This window comes from Podarcis liolepis (genome assembly GCF_965112155.1).
Source record: "Podarcis liolepis genome assembly, chromosome: 11".
Classification (NCBI taxonomy): domain Eukaryota; kingdom Metazoa; phylum Chordata; class Lepidosauria; order Squamata; family Lacertidae; genus Podarcis; species Podarcis liolepis.
The window spans coordinates 58,530,483-58,551,306 of record NC_139565.1 but is presented as its reverse complement, the minus strand read 5'-3'; the positions used below and the strand labels follow the sequence as shown (position 1 = coordinate 58,551,306).

The 20,824-nt window shown below is 45.2% G+C and overlaps 1 protein-coding gene across 2 annotated transcripts in view; it reads right to left on the bottom strand.

Annotated features, from left to right (window-relative positions):
• RIT2 (Ras like without CAAX 2) overlaps positions 1 to 20,824 on the bottom strand; it is a 272,498-nt gene that overhangs the window by 138,654 nt on the left and 113,020 nt on the right. The gene's annotated exons all lie outside the window — the stretch shown is intronic.

The window sequence follows — 20,824 nt, the reverse complement described above, 5'->3', positions numbered from 1 at the left end:
AAAAAGCTTTTGGTGCATTAGCCCCTCAATGCACTTCTGACAATACACATAGAAAAGGATAATACTAGCCCAAAAATGGAAAGATGATAAGATACCAACCAAAGAAGAATGGCAAGAAAAACTGATGGAATATGCTGAAATGGTGGTGCTAACTGGAAAACTTAGAGACAAGGACAACAGAGATTTTTTAAAAAGATTGCAAACTATTTATGTTGTACTTACAGAAACATTATAAAGTAGTGGACTACTAGTAGTCCACTAGCTGCTGCGCCGCTGGCACACGATTTTATTTATTTCTTATTTTACGGCTATTAGCCCATAAAATATGTACAAACATAAAAAAGCACAAAGGCTTAAAAGCCGAAATATCTGACAACAGAAGGTGAACACTGCGATGCAAGGGTGGGTCATTGGGCAGAGCCAAATAACAGGATGTGGCCCGGAGAGCTCCAAGGGACGGTTCACAGAAAAAGGAAAACTGAAGACGAGATCCGACATGCACTCTTATCATAACTGTCCGATTAGATTTTGATGTTGTTGTTGTTTTTTGGTGGTTTTTGCGTGTGAGATAACCGCATTCAGGAATCTCGCCACCTGCAGAGTAACAGAAGGATCTGTATCCTGCAAAAGCAGTGCGGCGTGTGACTCAACAGGCCTGCTAACCAAGCGCATTAAAGCAGGGCCCAGGAATTTAGTCCTGGCTATGCTATGTAGGGGACAGTTGAACATTATATGTGGAAGAGATTCAACAGTTTTCCCATCACACACGCATAGCGGAGACACCAAACCCTTGGAAAATCTGTGGCTCAGCAGGTTCGATGGAAGGACATTGAACCTTGCACGAATAAATGCAAGTTGGTGTGGTACTGATGAAAGAGATGACATGTATGATGGAAGGTCAAGTGGTGGGGTTATTCCGTGATACCTGGGGGAGCAGACACCCCCACCTCTGGCAAGGTTGTGTTGATTTTCAATGTCTGCTAATCTTTGCTCAATGAGGCTTTTAGCTGAGCGTAAGTTCATCTTTAGGGAGTCCGCTGGGGAAATTCCGATGCTCAGAAGTTTGGCATGGATTTTTCCTACCCACGGATTAACAAATTCGTCCCGCCAGAGGCACTGAAAAAGGTAATGGTCGGGAAGCCTATGCCAGCTGGACAGCCAATAGCCAAAGACTCGCTTCCAGATGACAGTCTCCAATGTTGCAATCCTTAACTCCAGACGTATGGCTGCGTTGCTCACACACATGGGGAGTTTCAGGAGGCGACGGAGAAACTGATTCTGCAATGTCTCCAGCGATGTTAAATTGGACCCAGGGGCCCAGAGCGGGGCAGCATAGCAGAGGGTGGAAACCACTTTTGCGTGGTATACCTTCAATGCAGAGGGGATGTGGGAGGCTCCGTCAGCCGCAAAAAATTGGAGTAGAGCATAAAGTATTGTTTTCCCTTTGTTTCCATTCTCATCCTGGGGCAAAGTTCTCAACTCGAGGTAACTCTTCCAGGTTAGTGGAGTTTGTAACCTGAGGTGTTTGTAACCTGAGGTGTTTGTAACTTGAGTTACCACTGTATCTTCTTCTATCTGTGCTGAATCTTCCATCATTCAGCTTCATGGGCTGTTCCCAAGTTCTGTGGCAGTACTTCTTACTTGCCTTTTCAGTTTAGACATTCCAAATCTCCACCCGCACCTCCAATTATCACAAGAACAACAAAATCCAAGATGGCGGGGAGCACTACTCAAACACTGCCACATAACAATGCAGGGAAAGTGGTGGCCAAATGCCTATTCAAAGTTGCTACCCCCTTTTAAAAAAAACAACTCATTTGGCATCTCTCTTCCTCCAAAATTGCCTGAGGAGAAACCTACGAATCCATTCTGAAATATGGTTTGGGCGAGACAGCTGTGTGGTACCCTCTCCTTGCCCACTGACACACCAGCAGTGCAACTCTTTAAGCAGCAGTCTTCCCTCAACTTTACTCAGATGTTTCCTCGTAGAAGAAATCTCCACATTTGCTTTGAATGTTGCCTCAGGCAACACCATTGGAAATATTGCAGAAAGTGCTCGCGAGGGTTTGTAGGCTATGTACTCTCTCTACAGGTTCCTCCTTCCCTACCAGAATAGAGCTATGTCCACATTTGTTTAGAATTTCACTGTTCAATTTGCATTGTTCATCTCAGGTTAGTATTCCGCTGTTTAGCTTATTTTTAGCCATCTGCCAGTAGTTAGTATAATCCACGTGACTTTTTATTTCAGAGCTCCCTTCTATGTCTGCACAAATACCTTGGTGATGATGGGACAATGAGCTCTCAGGTTGCAATTCACCACTCAGAATCTTTTGCCTTCCATTTGATTAGCCATAACTATTTGCTGCCATTCAAGTTTATGACCGTGCTGTAAAAGATGGCTTAATGGACCACTAGTCCTGGGTGGGAAATTATCCCATTACAGAAGCGCCAAGGATATAAAATTAGCGGAGACAGCCGATTCCCTCACTTGATAGCCACGTGCAACAGTCCACAGGCCAGAGTGTTTGAAAAGAAAACACCAGGTTGGCACCTTGATCCGAAATCTGCTGACTTGGAAGTAAGAAGAGGGCAATATGGAACCCTTTGTTTTCTTTCTGAGGTTTTGATGGGGATGAAGATTTTCTTTGCTTTGATTCTGCCCAAACTCTGGAAGCATGCTCCCCAATTTCTGAGTGAGCCTCAAAGAGGCTAGACCTCATTGTGCAGGCAAGGAGACCCCAGAAGAACAAGGGGTGCAGAGCTGGTGCCAATCCTTTGGTGCATAATAGACGCACTCTCTTCCCATTTTTGGGATTTCATCTATTTTGGGAAGGTTGGGGTTGAAGGTTGGGGAGGACAAATTTGATTCTGATTGCATGTTAATGAGAAACTAAATAATTTGCACTTATCAAACCAATATTTGAACCAAAGCACTGTTGGAGGCAGCAATGCCAGCTGCTAGGAAGAAGGGAGAGTGTTGTTTAAATTAGTTCCTGCTTGAGGGCTTCCCATAGCTGATCTTTGTTCCATTCTACAGCTCTTGGTGTGAACCTAGGGTGTGGTCATCTGTGCCAGTCTAAACAACAGCCTGTTTATGCCTTCAGAATACAGCCTTTGGGGAGTTGACAGTTCCAGACTTCATGCAGGCAAACTGCAGGTTTAAATTATCCCTCGCATTAAAAAGTGAGTAAAAATACAAACCCCTTGCAGCTAGAAAGCTAGCATATCAGGGGAAAGTTTGAAGTCTGGTATGCTAAGGCTGGATTGCTAACATTATTTATAACATAGAAGGATTTTTTCATATACATGAAGTTGCAGCTATACCTACAACATCCATTACCAATTGCTGCGATGTGATGCAAGCAACAGTATCATTTACAGGTGGGTGAGTTGCAGAGCAACATTACACACACAGGAGCAGACAGGATCAGCAAGAGTGGTGGGATTTTGTCCCACCTCATCATAAGTTCCTGCAGTGGTGTAGCGTGGGTTGTCAGCACCCGGGGCAAGGCAAGTAATTTGTGGCCCCTAACCCATGGATTTTAGCAGGGGGCAGAGAGCTGCAAGTACGAGCGTGCGCCCCCTCATGTTGCGCCCGGTGCGGCCGCCCCCCCTGCACCCCCCACGCTACGCCACTGAGTTCCTGATAGGGAATGGTGATGCTTGAAGGAAGGACTGAAAATCTCTTTAAAATGCGTGCCCCAACTTTGTACAGTGGCTAAAACTGCAAACCAGTCCCCAGGAACGCCCACTCTAGAAAGGCTGGGTAGATATCTGGATCAGATTGCTTTTGCTCCTTACATTTGCAGGCGCTGAAAACAATTAATTAAAGGATCGCTGGAATAAATCAATAAGTTCATTAATCACTGTTTAAAATGTATGTGTTTGGGGTTTTTTATATCTTTAAAAAGCCCCAGGTTTCATCACAGTTATCACCCTTGAAAGCAGGATTTGTTTTGTTTTTTAATGCTGATGAACCTATTGGAGCCTGCCCCCCGTCTATGTATATATTTCAAGCAGTGAAGTACTGATGGGTTTTTAAGCAATAAGTTACAGATATTTGTTACATTTAGAAAGTGATGTGGCTATGCTATCTTTAGGCTAGAATGGGGTAGGTGCTACCCTGAAAACATCCTGGCCCTCCAGCCCTCTCTGTCCAGCCCTCCAAACTCTACCCAGGCCATACCCCTCAATCGCTCTCCTTCACACCCCTGGTTGGAATGGGTGGTCAAGCCCTGCTAGTGCCTTTTGCTTGCCTGAATGGAGGAGACAGAGTGGTGCGTGCATGTGTGTTGAAGCTAGTTTTCTAACACAAAGGTAAAAGTTGCACTTTTGCTCTATTCAGCTTTGCTTCTGGGCTTGCCCACCATGAGCTCAAAAGGTTGCCACACCCCTTGGCCTGATGGAGTTTCCCCACATCTACTTTACACCCTTTTGTTTAGAGAGTTCCAGACACTCCACATGCCTTATGATACAGTGGTAAAGCATAACACAAATAACCAAGGAGAGGGAATGTGGCTTCCATTCTCACAAATGTTCCCCTCCACTGTTGTTTCATTGTGCTGGCTGCAAATGACATATACCCTTGTCTCCAGTTCCATATGGGAACGCGAGTGGCGCTGTGGGTTAAACCACAGAGCCTAGGACTTGCTGATCAGAAGGTCAGCAGTTCGAATCGCCACGATGGGGTGAGGTCCCGTTGCTCCGTCCCTGCTCCTGCCAACCTAGCAGTTCAAAAGCACATCAAAGTGCAAGTAGATAAATAGGTACTGCTCCGACGGGAAGGTAAACGGCATTTCCATGTGCTGCTCTGGTTTGCCAGAAGTGGCTTAGTCATGCTGGCCACATGACCTGGAAGCTGTACGCTGGCTCCCTCGGCCAATAAAGCGAGATGAGCACCGCAACTCCAGAGTCGGCCACAACTGGACCTAATGGTTAGGGCATAGCTGTCAAGTGTGCCTTATTTGAAGGGACAGTCCCTTATTCCAGCGCCATGTCCCGCTGCTGTCCCTTATTGATAGATGTCCCTTAAATGTCCCTTAAATGATGTCCCTTAAATTTCAAAGGAAGCAGCTCCTCTCCCTCCCTCCCTGCCGGCCCAATAAGAAGTCTAAGAACGACTGGGGGGTGGAGCTTGCATGCCTTGTGTGTGGCTAGTTAATGCAAGCTGAGGGGATTTTGAATGCTGGATGTCATTTTGTTGCACGTGCTGCTGCAAACTTTGCAGTGCAAAGCCAGGCCGGGGAGCCATCTTAAGTTGAGGCTGCATAGGCCTTGTGGTGCATGTGATTCAGATTCTATTCAGTTGAACCTCTGGTTACAAAGTTGGTTGGACAGTGTTCTCGAAGCTACCAGCATGAGTTTGACCAGACTGCAGGAGGACAGGAAGACTGGAGTGCCTGGAACAGGTGAGGCTGCAGGTCCCTTATTTTGGCTGCTGGTCCCTTATTTTCAAGGCTGCTGGTCCCTTATTTTCAAATCTGTAAGTTGACAGCTATGGGTTAGGGGTCCTTTACCTTACCAGTTCCATATAAACTAGGGTAGGACCTTTTGCATTCCGCCATTGCTTCACTTGCAGTTTCCTGGAGGAGGAGGAGGAGGAGGAGGAGGAGGAGGTAAAAATAAGGGGAAAGAACCCCTGGGCAGTTAAGTCCAGTCAAAGGCGACTATGGGCTTGTGGCGCTCATCTTGCTTTCAGGCCGAGGCAGCTGCCGTTTGTCCACAGAAAGCTTTCCAGGTCATGTGGCCAGCATGACCAAATCACTTCTGGTGCAACGGGACACCGTGACAGAAACCATATCGCATGGAAACGTCATTTACCTTCCTGCCGCAGCAGTACCTATTTATCTACTTGCACTGGCGTGCTTTTGAACTGCTAGGTTGGCAGGAGCTGGGACAGATCAATGGGAGCTCACTCTGTTACGGGGATTCGAACCACCAACCTTCCGACTGGCAAGCCCAAGAGGCTCAGTAGTTTAGACCACAGAGCCACCTGCGTCCTTGTTGATGTTGTTGTTAGGCTTCCCCAGTCACTCTGGGTGGCTTACAGTACATATAAAAACACAGTAAAACATCAAACATTAAAAACTTTCCGATACAGGGCTGCCTTCAGATGTCTTCTAAAAGTTGTGTAGTTCTTTATCTCCTTGACATCTGATGGGAGGGCGTTCCACAGGGAGGGTGCCACCACAGAGAAGGCCCTCTGTCTGGTCCCCTGTAACTTCACTTCTGCAGTGAGGGAATCAGGAGGAGACCCTCGGAGGAGGACCTCAGTGTCTGGGCTGAATGATGGGGTTGAGGCATGCTTTCTGCCTGGTACATGTTAGCTGTGATTCCTGCATTTCAGAGGGTGGACTAGATGACACTTGGAAGTCCCTTCCAACTCTACAGTTCTACAGTTCTGTTATTCTACATCCAAATAGCATATAAATGGCACTGAAAGCAATGGATTTCCCGCCCCCCCCAAAATAATCTTATTGGCATTGGGTGGTAATTTATCCTACACCTATCTCTTTGCATTAATTTCCTTGATATGCATTAAAGCATATCAGTGATATCCTCTTCTTACAGATATCAGATGGACATTCATTACTTGATAGCTTTACAAAAGCCACTGGGGGCTTTGATCATCAAATGAAAATGACCACAGCTCATTGCAATCCCATTTTTGCTTTAGTGCCGCACACTTCATGAAACAAAAACCACAGACTCCCTATTTATATGCTTCTGAAACCTGCTAATTAAATTACAAGAAGGAAATAGGTTTTTCTCTTTCTGCACAATATTAAAAAATCTACCACCCTATTTCAAGTCAAAGGCAGGGAGAGAGAGGGGGAAATATCAAGGAACACTGTTAGAGGTCTCCCATTGTCCCCTACATGCACTTATTTTTTTTAATAATATCCTCTCCTTCTTACTGTCAGCTCTTCTATGATAAGCAATTATTTTCTTCCTGTAGACATCCTACATTAAAAATGTCCTGCTGTTTGGATGAAAATATCACACATTTGCCTTCCAACAAAGAGTAGAATAAGTTTAAGCTTTTCATTTAAGAAAGAAAATATTCCAGTCGAAACTTGGTGCATATGCAATGTCATATACATAATTTCAACTTTTCAGTCCAACACTCTTATGATATTGTAGAGTTGGAAAAGGTTCAGAAAAGACAACCAAAATCATCAATGGGATGAAGAGACTCTCCTATGTTATGGCCATAGTTCATCGGTAGAGGATCTGTCCCAGGTTAAATTCCTGGCATCTCCAGGGAGTCTCAGATTTTGGAGAATCACTGCCAGTCAGTGTAGACAATACAGAGATAAATTGACCAATGGGTCAGACTTGTTATCAGTCAATTTATTGTGTCCCTCTGCTCCTACATTCATTGTATATTTAGCTCAGCCCTAAGCTCTTTCGTATGCATGCTTGCTCCTTCTTTTACAACCATCCAAGTGGAATGGAATAAAATGGGGAATTTGTATAGAGAGGTGGAGTAGAGAGATGGGGGGAAAAAGAAGGTGGAATGAGAAGGAAGAGGGAAGGAAGGAAGGGGCATAGAGAGGAAAGAAAAAAGGGAATACAGTGGTACTTTGGTTCTCAAACGCTTTGGTACTCAAACAACTTGGAACCCAAACACTGCAAACCCGAAAGTAAATGTCCTGGTTTGCGAACTTTTTTCGGAAGCCAAACGTGCTCCGTTTTGAGTGCCACAGTGTTAAGCTGAAGTCTGTCTAATTTTGCTACTTATTTTGCATTTTTGTTTTTGCAGCTTTTATGTTTTGTTTTTGTGACACTGTGGAACCCAATTCAGCTGTTGATTGATTGATTGTGTGACTGCAGTCCATTGATTATTGCTTTCATTTTATGGATCAACGGTCTCTTAAGATAGTAAAATTCATGTTAAATTGCTGTTTTAGGGGTTGTTTTTAAATGTCTGGAACAGATTAATCCGTTTTGCATTACTTTCTATGGGAAAGCGTGCCTTGGTTTTGGAATGCTTTGGTTTTGGAATGGACTTCCGGCAAGGATTAAGTCTGAGAATCAAGGTACCACTGTAAAGGAAAAAGAAAAGCATGGTAAAGAAGAGAGGAACGAGGGTGAAATTAAGCTACAAGGAAGACCTGAAAACAAGACGGCATTAAAGCTGGCCTACTAGGAATAGAAGCCTACCTTTGACCTTGACATGTCATGGGCCGAGAAATCATTTCTTTTTCTTTTTCTTTTGTCCTTCAGCATCCCACTGGAATCCAAGCCCCCTCTCCTAATCTAAGCAGAAGCTCGCTTGAGGGTTCGGAGCACTTCAGCTAAGTGACTCTGTCTATTTCTCATTTTAATGTCCTCCCGTGCGTCATTATTTACCTATCACCATGAGTGTTAATGGTGCTGAACACCAGGCCATTTTCGCTGGACAAATAGCGCTATTCACTTGAAAGGCAGAATGTGAAAATGATACAGTACAACTCCGCTTGGAACAGATGCAGAATGGTGAATGGTCAGCTGGGTGCAAATGAGGCGTGAGGCGGTGGTTGTTCAAAAATGGATTTTTAAAAAACAGCAACAACAACAACGGGGGCGTATTATTTGCAGGAAGGCAACTTGGTGCAAGTTGCCTGGTGACAGGCTATTCCAGAGAGGGGGGTGGCAGGGTCCATTTCCCAAATTTAGAGACCAAAGGACAGTGACTCAGCTGAGTAAACTGAGCAAACAAGCCAGGATTTACTTTGGCTTGAAGTCCTGTGTAGACACATACGGACATTAGTCTCAGTGAAATCCCTGGGCCTTACTTCTGAACAGACAAGATTTGAATTGTGCATTATTGTAATATCCTTCAGTCTTGGTGGAGTGAGTCTAAACTACTGTGATAGTTCTTTACAAAGATCCATTATATATGTGCTTTTCTTTTTATCCCTTTTAACATTTCCCCCCTTTTTTTGTTCTTTAAATTTCCCTGGAGAATACATTATGAATACCTGTATTCTAGTACATACACGACAACTTGTAAGAGTACACATTTGTAAAACACCTTCTTAAGTGATGCACGTTAGTACCAACCTTTGGAACTGGCATTTTGTTTTCTGAGAGCCAGTGTGGTGTAGTGGTTAAGAGCGGTAGTCTCGTAATCTGGGGAACCAGGTTTGAGTCTCCGCTTCTGAGATTTTGCCAAAAATCTCAGAAACCTCATCAGAAGGGCTTTAAACTGACTAATGTGGGGGAGGGAGACAGTGCTCCTGAAGGTAGGAGCCTATCAATTGATGAAGAGGATCATCCAAATGTCATAGACCAAATGGAGCAAGCAGCACGCAGACCTAGTGGTGGGAGGAAAAAATCCTTAAATAAGAGACACGGGGGAATGATTAATGGACTTCAATGTCTGTACACTAATGCGCAAAGCATGGGAAATAAACAAGATGAGCTTGAGCTCTTGGTACAGCAAACTAAATATGACATAATAGGCATCACTGAAACCTGGTGGGATAAGTCCCATGATTGGAATGTAATAATGGGGGGATACAATCTATTTCAGAGAAACAGACCAGACAAGAAAGGAGGAGGAGTGGCGTTATATGTCAGGGATGTGTATACCTGTGAAGAAATCCAAGATTTAGAACCTCAAAGCCAAAGTGAGAGCATTTGGGTCAAAATTAAGGGAGAGAAGAATAACAGAGACCTCATTGTGGGAGTTTACTATAGATCCCCAAGCCAAACGGAGGACATAGATGATGCCTTCCTGGAACAGATGGCCAAGCATGCAAAAGGAAGGGAGATAGTAGTAATGGGGGACTTCAATTACCCGGATATTTGTTGGATGTCAAACTCAGCCAAGAGCATAAGGTCAAACAGATTCCTCACTGGCCTTGCAGACAACTTCATTGTCCAGAAAGTGGGAGAAGCAACAAGAGGAACAGCCATTTTAGATCTGGTCCTAACCAATGTTGATGACCTGGTTAGTGGGGTAGAAGTGGAAGGATCATTAGGCGCGAGTGATCATGCTCTTCTGAAGTTTACTATACAGCGGAAAGGAGCAGCCAAGCATACTAGGACTCAATTTCTTGACTTTAAGAAAGCCGACTTCATAAAACTTAGGGAAGTGCTGGGTGAGATCCCATGGACAGTAATACTAAAAGGAAAGGGAGTTCATGATGGCTGGGAGTTTGTTAAGAGGGAGATAGTAAAAGCACAACGTCAGGCAATACCAATGAGACGGAAACATGGAAGGTGCTTAAAGAAGCCAGGGTGGCTATCTAAAGAACTTTTAACTGAGTTAAGATTAAAAAAGGATGTGTACAAAAAATGGAAAAGGGGGGAAACCACCAAAGAGGAATTCAAACAAATAGCCAGCACGTGTAGACACAAAGTCAGAAAAGCTAAAGCACAGAATGAACTCAGGCTTGCTAGAGAGGTTAAAAGCAACAAAAAAGGCTTTTATGGGTATGTTCGTAGCAAAAGGAAGAACAAAGAAACAGTGGGGTCACTCAGAGGAGAAGATGGTGAAATGCAAACAGGGGACACAGAAAGGGCTGAACTCCTCAATGCCTTCTTTGCATCAGTCTTCTCCGATAAAGAAAACAATGCCCGACCTGAAGAATTTGGAGCAAATGATTCAGCAGAGGAAACACAGCCCAGAATAACTAAGGAGATAGTACAAGAATACTTGGCTAGTTTAGATGTATTCAAGTCTCCAGGGCCAGATGAACTGCATCCAAGAGTATTAAAAGAACTGGCAGATGTGATTTCAGAACCACTGGCAGTCATCTTTGAGAATTCCTGGAGAACAGGCGAAGTCCCGGCAGACTGGAGGAGGGCAAATGTTGTCCCTATTTTCAAAAAGGGGAAAAGAGAGGACCCAAATAATTACCGCCCAGTCAGTCTGACATCAATACCAGGGAAGATTCTGGAGCAGATCATTAAGCAAACAGTCTGTGAGCACCTAGAAAGGAATGCTGTGATCACCAACAGTCAGCATGGATTTCTGAAAAATAAGTCATGTCAGACTAACCTGATCTCGTTTTTTGACAGAATTACAAGCCTGGTAGATGAAGGGAACGCAGTGGATGTAGCCTACCTTGATTTCAGCAAGGCCTTTGACAAGGTGCCCCATGATATTCTTGTAAAGAAGCTGGTAAAATGCGGTCTTGACTATGCTACCACTCAGTGGATTTGTAACTGGCTGGCTGACCGAACCCAAAGGGTGCTCATCAATGGTTCCTCTTCATCCTGGAGAAGAGTGACTAGTGGTGTGCCACAGGGTTCTGTCTTGGGCCCGGTCTTATTCAACATCTTTATCAACGACTTGGATGATGGACTCAAGGGCATCCTGATCAAATTTGCAGATGACACCAAACTGGGAGGGGTGGCTAACACCCCAGAGGACAGGATCACACTTCAAAACGACCTTGACAGATTAGAGAACTGGGCAAAAGCAAACAAGATGAATTTTAACAGGGAGAAATGTAAAGTATTGCACTTGGGCAAAAAAAATGAGAGGCACAAATACAAGATGGGTGACACCTGGCTTGAGAGCAGTACATGTGAAAAGGATCTAGGAGTCTTGGTTGACAACAAACTTGACATGAGCCAACAGTGTGATGCGGCAGCTAAAAAAGCCAATGCAATTCTGGGCTGCATCAATAGGAGCATAACATCTAGATCAAGGGAAGTAATAGTGCCACTGTATTCTGCTCTGGTCAGACCTCACCTGGAGTACTGTGTCCAGTTCTGGGCACCACAATTCAAGAAGGACACTGACAAACTGGAACGTGTCCAGAGGAGGGCAACCAAAATGGTCAAAGGCCTGGAAACGATGCCTTATGAGGAACGGCTAAGGGAGCTGGGCATGTTTAGCCTGGAGAAGAGAAGGTTAAGGGGTGATATGATAGCCATGTTCAAATATATAAAAGGATGTCACATAGAGGAGGGAGAAAGGTTGTTTTCTGCTGCTTCAGAGAAGCGGACACGGAGCAATGGATCCAAACTACAAGAAAGAAGATTCCACCTAAACATTAGGAAGAACTTCCTGACAGTAAGAGCTGTTTGACAGTGGAATTTGCTGCCAAGGAGTGTGGTGGAGTCTCCTACTTTGGAGGTCTTTAAGCAGAGGCTTGACAACCATATGTCAGGAGTGCTCTGATGGTGTTTCCTGCTTGGCAGGGGGTTGGACTCGATGGCCCTTGTGGTCTCTTCCAACTCTATGATTCTATGATTCTATGATTCTATGATTCTATGATTCTATGATTCCTCCACATGCAGCTGCTGGGTGACCTTGGGCCAGTCATACTTCTTTGAAGTCTCTCAGCCCCACTCACCTCACAGAGTGTTTGTTGTGGGGGAGGAAGGGAAAGGAGAATGTTAGCCGCTTTGAGACTCCTTAAAGGGAGTGAAAGGCGGGATATCAAATCCAAACTCTTCTTCTTCTTCTTCTTTTTCTTCTTCTGGAGAATTTGTGAATGAAATTAAGCTCCACCATTCTCCCACAAATGTGCTTTGTTCCTCTTGTCCATCTTAATTTGTGAATCTATTTTCTCTTAAGGGCAAACATTCTCTTGCACCAAACATTCAAGTTCACACTTTTTAAGTCCTTCCAGAATGTTGCTATAACCATAATATATATTGATTTCCTTTCCTTTTTAAATTTTGCTATTTTCCCATGGACATTTATTTAACATATGGGTGGCATCAAATGATAGTCCTACCAAGAGTAGACACACTGAAGTCAAGAAACCTAAGTTATTTATGTCCATCGATTTCAGAGGGAATCCGACTTAGTTGAATTCAACCCCACGTATTGAAAAATGCGCCTACTCTTCTTTTACATAGGATGTCCAAGGCATCTAAAATTACTAAAACCACCAGAAAAGTGGAAACGATAATAGCTAAGCATAAAACACTGAATGAAATCCAAATACCTAGCAGAATCACCAGCAGCTTAAATACTTCTTCTTCTTCTTCTTTGGCAATCACTCATATTCGAGTAAGATTGTCTTCCATAAACACGTTTTTAAAACTTAGTTTGTAAGTGACTGTGTAGGTCAATTCTGGATCCACACGTCCTTCCACAGTGGGGACATTGGTTTCTGGGCGGGAGTTGATCACGGTGTGGATTTGCCAAGTGTGCCTTCCTCTTAGCACATTTCTCCCTTGCATCCTGAGTTCAAGTGTCTTCAAAGCCCATTTACAGATAGGTAGCCGTGTTGGTCTGCCATAGTCAAAATAAAAAATTCCTTCCAGTAGTTAGTTGGTCTTTAAGGTGCTACTGGAAGGAATTTTTTATTTCAAAGCCCATGACACCTTTGGTAAAGGCTGTTCTCCATTGGAGCGCTCGCAGGCCAGTGTTACCCAATTGTTGGTGTTTATACTACATTTTTTAAGATTTGCCTTGAGAGAGTCTTTAAACCTCTTTTGTTGACCACCAGCATTACGCTTTCCATTTTTAAGTTCGGAATAGAGTAGTTGCTTTGTAGGATGATCATCAGACATCCGCACAACATGACCAGTCCAACAAAGTAGAGAGGCAGAGGCAATAGGAGGACATATCAGGAAAAGGGAATGACTTTCCATCAAGCTAGCTATTGTCCACACTGACTTGCAGTAGCTCACAGGGATTTTACATGTGATGTATTTGCCAGCCCTGTCTGGAGATGCCATTGTATGCAACTGGGATTTGCTGCATCCAAAGCAGCTGTTCTGCCACTGAGCAATGGACCGTTTACCTCCAGAGCAGCTATACTGCAGTAATGCTAACGAGGGACATCAATCAGATGCCCTGAAAACAATTAAAACCCTTCCCTACAAAAGGAAACATCTTTCTGTAAAAGAAGGCCTGCAACTGGAGGCCAAACGACAGAGAAGGAGCGAATCGGGCATTCCTAGGAAGAGCGGTCCAGAGCTCAGACATGACAGAGGCAAATTTAGGGAGGCACGACCTGTTTGTCTGCACTGGGAACCAAGCTGAGAGGGTCTGCAAGGGAGCATTGCAGTGGCAAACTTTGGACTCTCAAATTTCAGTAGTGCCCTGTACAAAGCTAAAATTGGGTGCCTCTCTCCTCGCACGTTCTGTCCCACAGCATTGTTTTGGAGTCCTCTACAGTGCAGCACAAGGGATGCAGATGGCGCTGTGGGTTAAACCACAGAGCCTAGGGCTTGCCGATCAGAAGGTTGGCGGTTCGAATCCCCGCGATGGGGTGAGCTTCCGTTGCTCGGTCCCTGCTCCTGCCAACCTAGCAGTTCAGAAGCATGTCAAAGTGCAAGTAGATAAATAGGTACCGCTCTGGCGGGAAGGTAAACGGCGTTTCCGTGCACTGCTCTGGTTTGCCAGAAGCGGCTTAGTCATGCTGGCCACATGAACCGGAAGCTGTACGCCAGCTCCCTTGGCCAATATAGCGAGATGAGCACCGCAACCCCAGTGTCAGTCACAACTGGACCTAATGGTCAGGGGTCCCTTTACCTTTACCTTACACTGCAGCGCTACCCTAAAACCTCTTCTGGGAGCTGCACCAATAATGAACAATGGAAGATGAAAGGCAGGTGGAGGTACCAAATTTTGGCATGGTGCGGGGTAGCCCAAAGTCTGCCACTGGATCTGACCTGAGAAAATGTGTTGCCAATGACCTATCAGAATAACCTTCAGAAGGGAAGCCTTCTGAACATGTATAGGCTGTCCTTGTACTCTGGAAACGTGAGCACAAGGTTGGTGTAGTCTCAGGAAGAGCCACAGAGGCCTGTTCTTGTCCTCTTTTTTGGTTAGCCTATCTGATGCCATTTTGCTTCTGTAAAAAAACTGCTTTAGAATTTAGGAGGGTGAGCCACAAATATGTGAAGACCAGATAACGTTGCTAGGCGATTTTCAGGAAAACCTTCCTCTGCCAGGCAGCTGTCCCCTTCAAGGTCTCCAGACAAGTGTCCTATTTTGATCAGCACAAGGAACCTCGAAAAGGGGAAAGGGAGAGGGTATGCCTGTAAAAAGTATGAACAAAGGCTATTTGGCGTAGCTTCACCATCACACTGGTGAGTGTGGCTCGCCCGCTCTGTTTTACACAGCTGAATAAATGAGTGATTATGGGAATCTCCTCTGTCTATGGCATTTATTGGCTTTTCAGTGACCAAGGAAGGTAGCGTGGGCCCAATTAGCGGACACCAACAGTAGTGTGCAACAGCTCCACGGGCCTTGTGTGCACAACCACACTGTCTCTCCCCTCGCAATCTTAATTGTGTGGAAAGCAGTGCCTGGACAGGGCTTGCTTCTTTCACAGATTCATGAACCTTGGTGGATGGCAGAGAGCATGTAGGCAGGAAACTGTTTTGGGCTCTGAAACACAAAGGCATATTAGGATGTAGTTCCGTTCCACCTTTGGAACAGGCATGTGGAGATGTTGTATGTCACATGTCTGTTTACTTCCAGCACAATCTGCTGAGAACTTCAGTTGCATATAGCTTTTGCCTATGCTTTTTGCTTGGACACGAAGGGAAGCAGACATGTTTTTCCTTTGTCCTGATGCTGAATAAAATGCTTGCCTGCATCAATAGGAGTATAGCATCTAGATCAAGGGAAGTAATAGTGCCACTGTATTCTGCTCTGGTCAGACCACACCTGGAGTACTGTGTCCAGTTCTGGGCACCACAATTCAAGAAGGACACTGACAAACTGGAACGTGTTCAGAGGAGGGCAACCAAAATGGTCAAAGGCCTGGAAACGATGCCTTATGAGGAACGGCTAAGGGAGCTGGGCATGTTTAGCCTGGAGAAGAGGAGGTTAAGGGGTGATATGATAGCCATGTTCAAATATATAAAAGGATGTCACATAGAGGAGGGAGAAAGGTTGTTTTCTGCTGCTCCAGAGAAGCAGACACGGAGCAATGGAGCCAAACTACAAGAAAGAAGATTCCACCTAAACATTAGGAAGAACTTCCTGACAGTAAGAGCTGTTCGACAGTGGAATTTGCTGCCAAGGAGTGTGGTGGAGTCTCCTACTTTGGAGGTCTTTAAGCAGAGGCTTGACAACCATATGTCAGGAGTGCTCTGATGGTGTTTCCTGCTTGGCAGGGGGTTGGACTCGATGGCCCTTGTGGTCTTTTCCAACTCTATGATTCTATGATTCTATGATTCTATGATTCAAATACGCTTATATATGCCTCTGTCTGCTACTTCCATTGCAAAGAGTTCTTATCTCTGCTAGCCTGCATGCTCAGTCTCTAAAGGTTTCTGAGGATTGGGTTGCAGCTTTTGATGCTGTTCCAAGAACCAGAGTTTGCCGGGCTGCCGGCCGGTGGGCTGGAGCCAGCTGGGGGCCTGCCAATTGCCCCCGTCTCCCAGGACACATCCCAACAAAGCATGGATTTCAGTCTCTCCGTTTCTTTCTAAGTTCAGTTCTCCACATTGCCACACCGGTTTGTGACTTATTTGTTCTCGAAAAGTCCTCACGAAAATTCATCAGCACATCCACAGGCAACCTTGCCTCATTATATGCATGTTTGCAAAGCCATTTTTCCAATATAATGCATTTTTGTTGTTTTCACTAAGGTGCATTTTATGCATTTTTTACCACATTTTTATGCATTTTATACCACTGTATATGCATTTTTGTTCATATTACTCAGCTGGAGAATTGTGGATTCCCAGGGATGGCTGAGATTCGGTTTCTGTATTTGGGGGGGGGGGGGAACTGTGATCTGGGTAAGTTCATCTTTAAATCCAAACTGAATTGAATTCCTCCCCCCGCCCCCGCAACTCTGATGCTGTTGCTACATCTTAAAACCACCATTTCAGGAAATTTTCAGGGTTTCTCCTCCCACACACTTAGTTAAATATTTTGCTATATAAACCTGCTTATACCTTCCTTCTCTGCACACCCATCCTCTGCAACAACACACTTCCTTCTCCAAGAACACTGTGTGAAATGAATTAATTTCTGCCTCACTCATTTCCAAGTAAACACCCAGGGGAAATTGTCTAATATCAACCAGAACATTATTGAGAAGAATTAGTATGCAGCAGTGTAATAAAGGATCATATTGAAACAAGCATTCAGCATGCAACTGAGTAAGAATCATAGAATCATAGAATCATAGAGTTGGAAGAGACCATAAGGGCCACCGAGTCCAACCCCCTGCCAAGCAGGAAACACCATCAGAGCACTCCTGACATATGGTTGTCAAGCCTCTGCTTAAAGACCTCCAAAGTAGGAGACTCCACCACACTCCTTGGCAGCAAATTCCACTGTCGAACAGCTCTTACTGTCATGAAGTTCTTCCTAATGTTTAGGTGGAATCTTCTTTCTTGTAGTTTGGATCCATTGCTCCGTGTCCGCTTCTCTGGAGCAGCAGAAAACAACCTTTCTCCCTCCTCTATGTGACATCCTTTTATATATTTGAACATGGCTATCATATCACCCCTTAACCTCCTCTTCTCCAGGCTAAACATGCCCAGCTCCCTTAGCCGTTCCTCATAAGGCATCGTTTCCAGGCCTTTGACCATTTTGGTTGCCCTCTTCTGGACACGTTCCAGTTTGTCAGTGTCCTTCTTGAACTGTGGTGCCCAGAACTGGACACAGTACTCCAGGTGAGGTCTGACCAGAGCAGAATACAGTGGCACTATTACTTCCCTTGATCTAGATGCTATACTCCTATTGATGCAGCCCAGAATTGCATTGGCTTTTTTAGCTGCCGCGTCACACTGTTGGCTCATGTCAAGTTTGTGGTCAACCAAGACTCCTAGATCCTTTTCACATGTACTGCTCTCAAGCCAGGTGTCACCCATCTTGTATTTGTGCCTCTCATTTTTTTTGCCCAAGTGCAATACTTTACATTTCTCCCTGTTAAAATTCATCTTCTTTGTTTTTGCCCAGTTCTCTAATCTGTCAAGGTCATTTTGAAGTGTGATCCTGTCAACTGGGGTGTTAGCCACCCAGGTCCCAGGGCAGGCTGCAACATTAAAACAAAATAGTGAAAACAGTTTAATACAGCTTGCAATCTCAAAATATAAGGTTGGGGCCAAAAATATAGACCTCAAGAGTAAAAAAACAGGGTCTAGAGTCAGGGGCATCTTACCCATAGAGGCTAGTGGCATGGGGCACCAGGGCGCCAGGTTCTGGAGGGTGCCAGGGAAGAGGCAGAGGCTGGACGCAGTGCCTCCTGGCATCAGCTCGCCACCCTCACCTGCCTCTGCCATGCCACCTTGGCACGAAGTGGCTAGCTGAGCTGGGAGGCGCCACGTCCAGCCTCCGCCTCTTCCTGCTGGAGGAGCCATCATCCAGCCGCTGCCCGCCTCCTCCAGCCCTGCCAGCAGTGCCGACCTCCCTAAAAAAAGGTCAACAACTCTGGGAAATGGGGTGGGTGGGCACCGGGAGGGAGCTTTGCGCCACGGCTCTGGATATGCTTAAGACAGCCCTGCCTAGAGTGGCAATCTCCCATTTGCCCATGTTCAATATGTGTGTGACCGAACTTGGAAGGGACCCAAACACATCACAAAAAGAGGGGGAATGGGGAAGGGCAGGGGCAGAAAGGGGTGTTTGTAGGCTTTCCCCATGGTGTTTCAAATACAGTCATACCTCGGGTTACAGCCGCTTCAAGTTGCATCTTTTCGGGTTGCAGACCGCCCAAACCCGGAAGTACCGGAACAGGTTACTTCCAGGTTGCGGCAGTCGAGCATGCACAGAAGCCCTAAATTGCACTTTGCACATGCGTAGAAGCACCAAATCACAACCCGTGCAGACGCGCATACACGGGTTACGAATGCTGCGGGTTGCGAATGTGCATCCCACATGGTTCACGTTCACAACCCGAGCATCCACTGTATACATGATTTCACTTACATGCGCAGTGCCTCAAAATGTAACTCCCATGTAAATGTGTGGTTGCCTGTACATCATTCAATGGAAGCTGTCCTGTGAAGATGACAGGCACACTTCTGTGGGGAGCAAGTTACATAGCGTGGGGTGACCACAGAAAATGCCTTATACACCCCGAACCTGAGCCTCAGAGTGTAGAGGAACTACCTAGAGGGTACCCTATGCTGATCTCAGCACTTGAGAGGCTCTGTGGGGAAAGAGGTGGTCTTTCAGCTACTTGGGGCATGATTCATTTAGAGCTCAGTAGTCCTGCTTTCGTTGTGCTATAGCACAAGAGTGCCCTTCCGGGTGGCAAAATGCAGTAATTTGGGGAACAGGTAATGGAATGGAATGGTATTTGGATGATCCTGTACAAATCCACCACAAATAAGCTATTATTGAATTGATGGTATGTTGCAGAAGACACTCACAAGAACCCACCAGTCTGGAGATGCGCTAGCACGTACACATATACGTACACAAATTCTTACGTCTGCAGGGAGGAAGTGAACAAGAAAGAACACCTACTGCAGAGGTGCAGGCCAAAGGTTGCCTATTTTTATGACTGCAGTTGCTAACTGTAAACTTCACTGTTGTCATGGTAAAGGAAGTAAAACAACAACCCGCGATTTAGTAAAATCAAACATTAGCTTGAGAAGTTTCCTGTTGGGGCTTGAAAAGCTGCATAAAGCATCATTCTCCCTTGTTATTTATCCTCTTTCTCTGGAAAGATTACAATCAATATCATTTTCTGTGTAATTTTATCCAGGTTGTTGTTATGGATTACTTCTTTCTTTAAAAAAAAAAGTATGATGGAAAAATTGATTGTTCTATTTTTAATGCTGATATTTATTTATTTATTTATTTATTTATTTATTTATTAAAAATTAAAAAATACAGGTAACAACACGACAAGATCTCACTAATTAAAGTTGCAATTCTATATCCACATCCCTGGGAATAAAATCATATTACTTCTGTGTAGATATTTATTTATTTGTTTATTATTAGTATTGCACTGTGTAGCATTGTATAGAGTTGCAATGAAAGAGGAAAATGAAACCCACCTGTCAGAGCTGCCCAAGGTCCCAGCTCACAAAGGACCAACGCCAGTTCGTTGTTATATACAAAAGTCTTTATTGAAGTTCAGTTTCGCTTTCACAGCCGCAGCGTGCAGCTCTATGTCTGAAACTCTAGACCGCCGAAGCTCCGTCTGAATCTCCTCCCCCCAGACACCAGTTTAAGACTCTAGCCTTGCTCCACCTCTTCCTTTGCTCTTTCCTCCTCTGGCTCCGCCTGTCACAGCTGGGGTCTCGCCCTTCCTAGACTCTTCTGACGCTGAATCCCCTGAGTCTTCCCCCTGCCTCCGGCGGGCTTTAGGACCTGGTTCCCAATCCGGGTTTTCTGCTGTCCCACGCGCCTGTACATTCGAACTTCGCGCGCGCGCCCAGCCGGCAACCTTCCTCCTGACCGTTACACTGCTCCTGTCACTGCTTCCCCCTTCGGGGAGGCTAGCTGGACCTGACCTTCCCTCCGTTCCCCCAATCTTCCCCCCCACTACGCTCTGGTGGGGAAGCTGGTCCTGATCTCCTGCTGCTGCTTTGGGAGTCCCCGCTGGCCCCTTGTTTCTGGTGTGTCCCTCCTGGGACCCCCCTTGCCCTGACCATCGGCGCCTCCTTCTGGGAATCTTCCGATTCGCTGGAGAAGCTCATGGAATCTCTCGGGTCACTGTCATACTCCCCTACACTGCCCTCAGATTCCTCCCCTTCGCTCTCCATTCCCTCTCTCCCCTGTACCTCTGTTCCTGAGCCCCTGACACCACCGATTATAGTCCTTATTATATAATAGTACCCTTGAGGGACAATTAGAGCAAAAACAACTTTATAAAGAATATATATATCTGTGTTAAAATATTTCTACACCAGCTTTGATTGCATGTGTAAAGGTGATACACAACTAAAAAAAAAAAAATCATTAACTCCCCCCATCGAAAGAGATAAGTATAGAGCC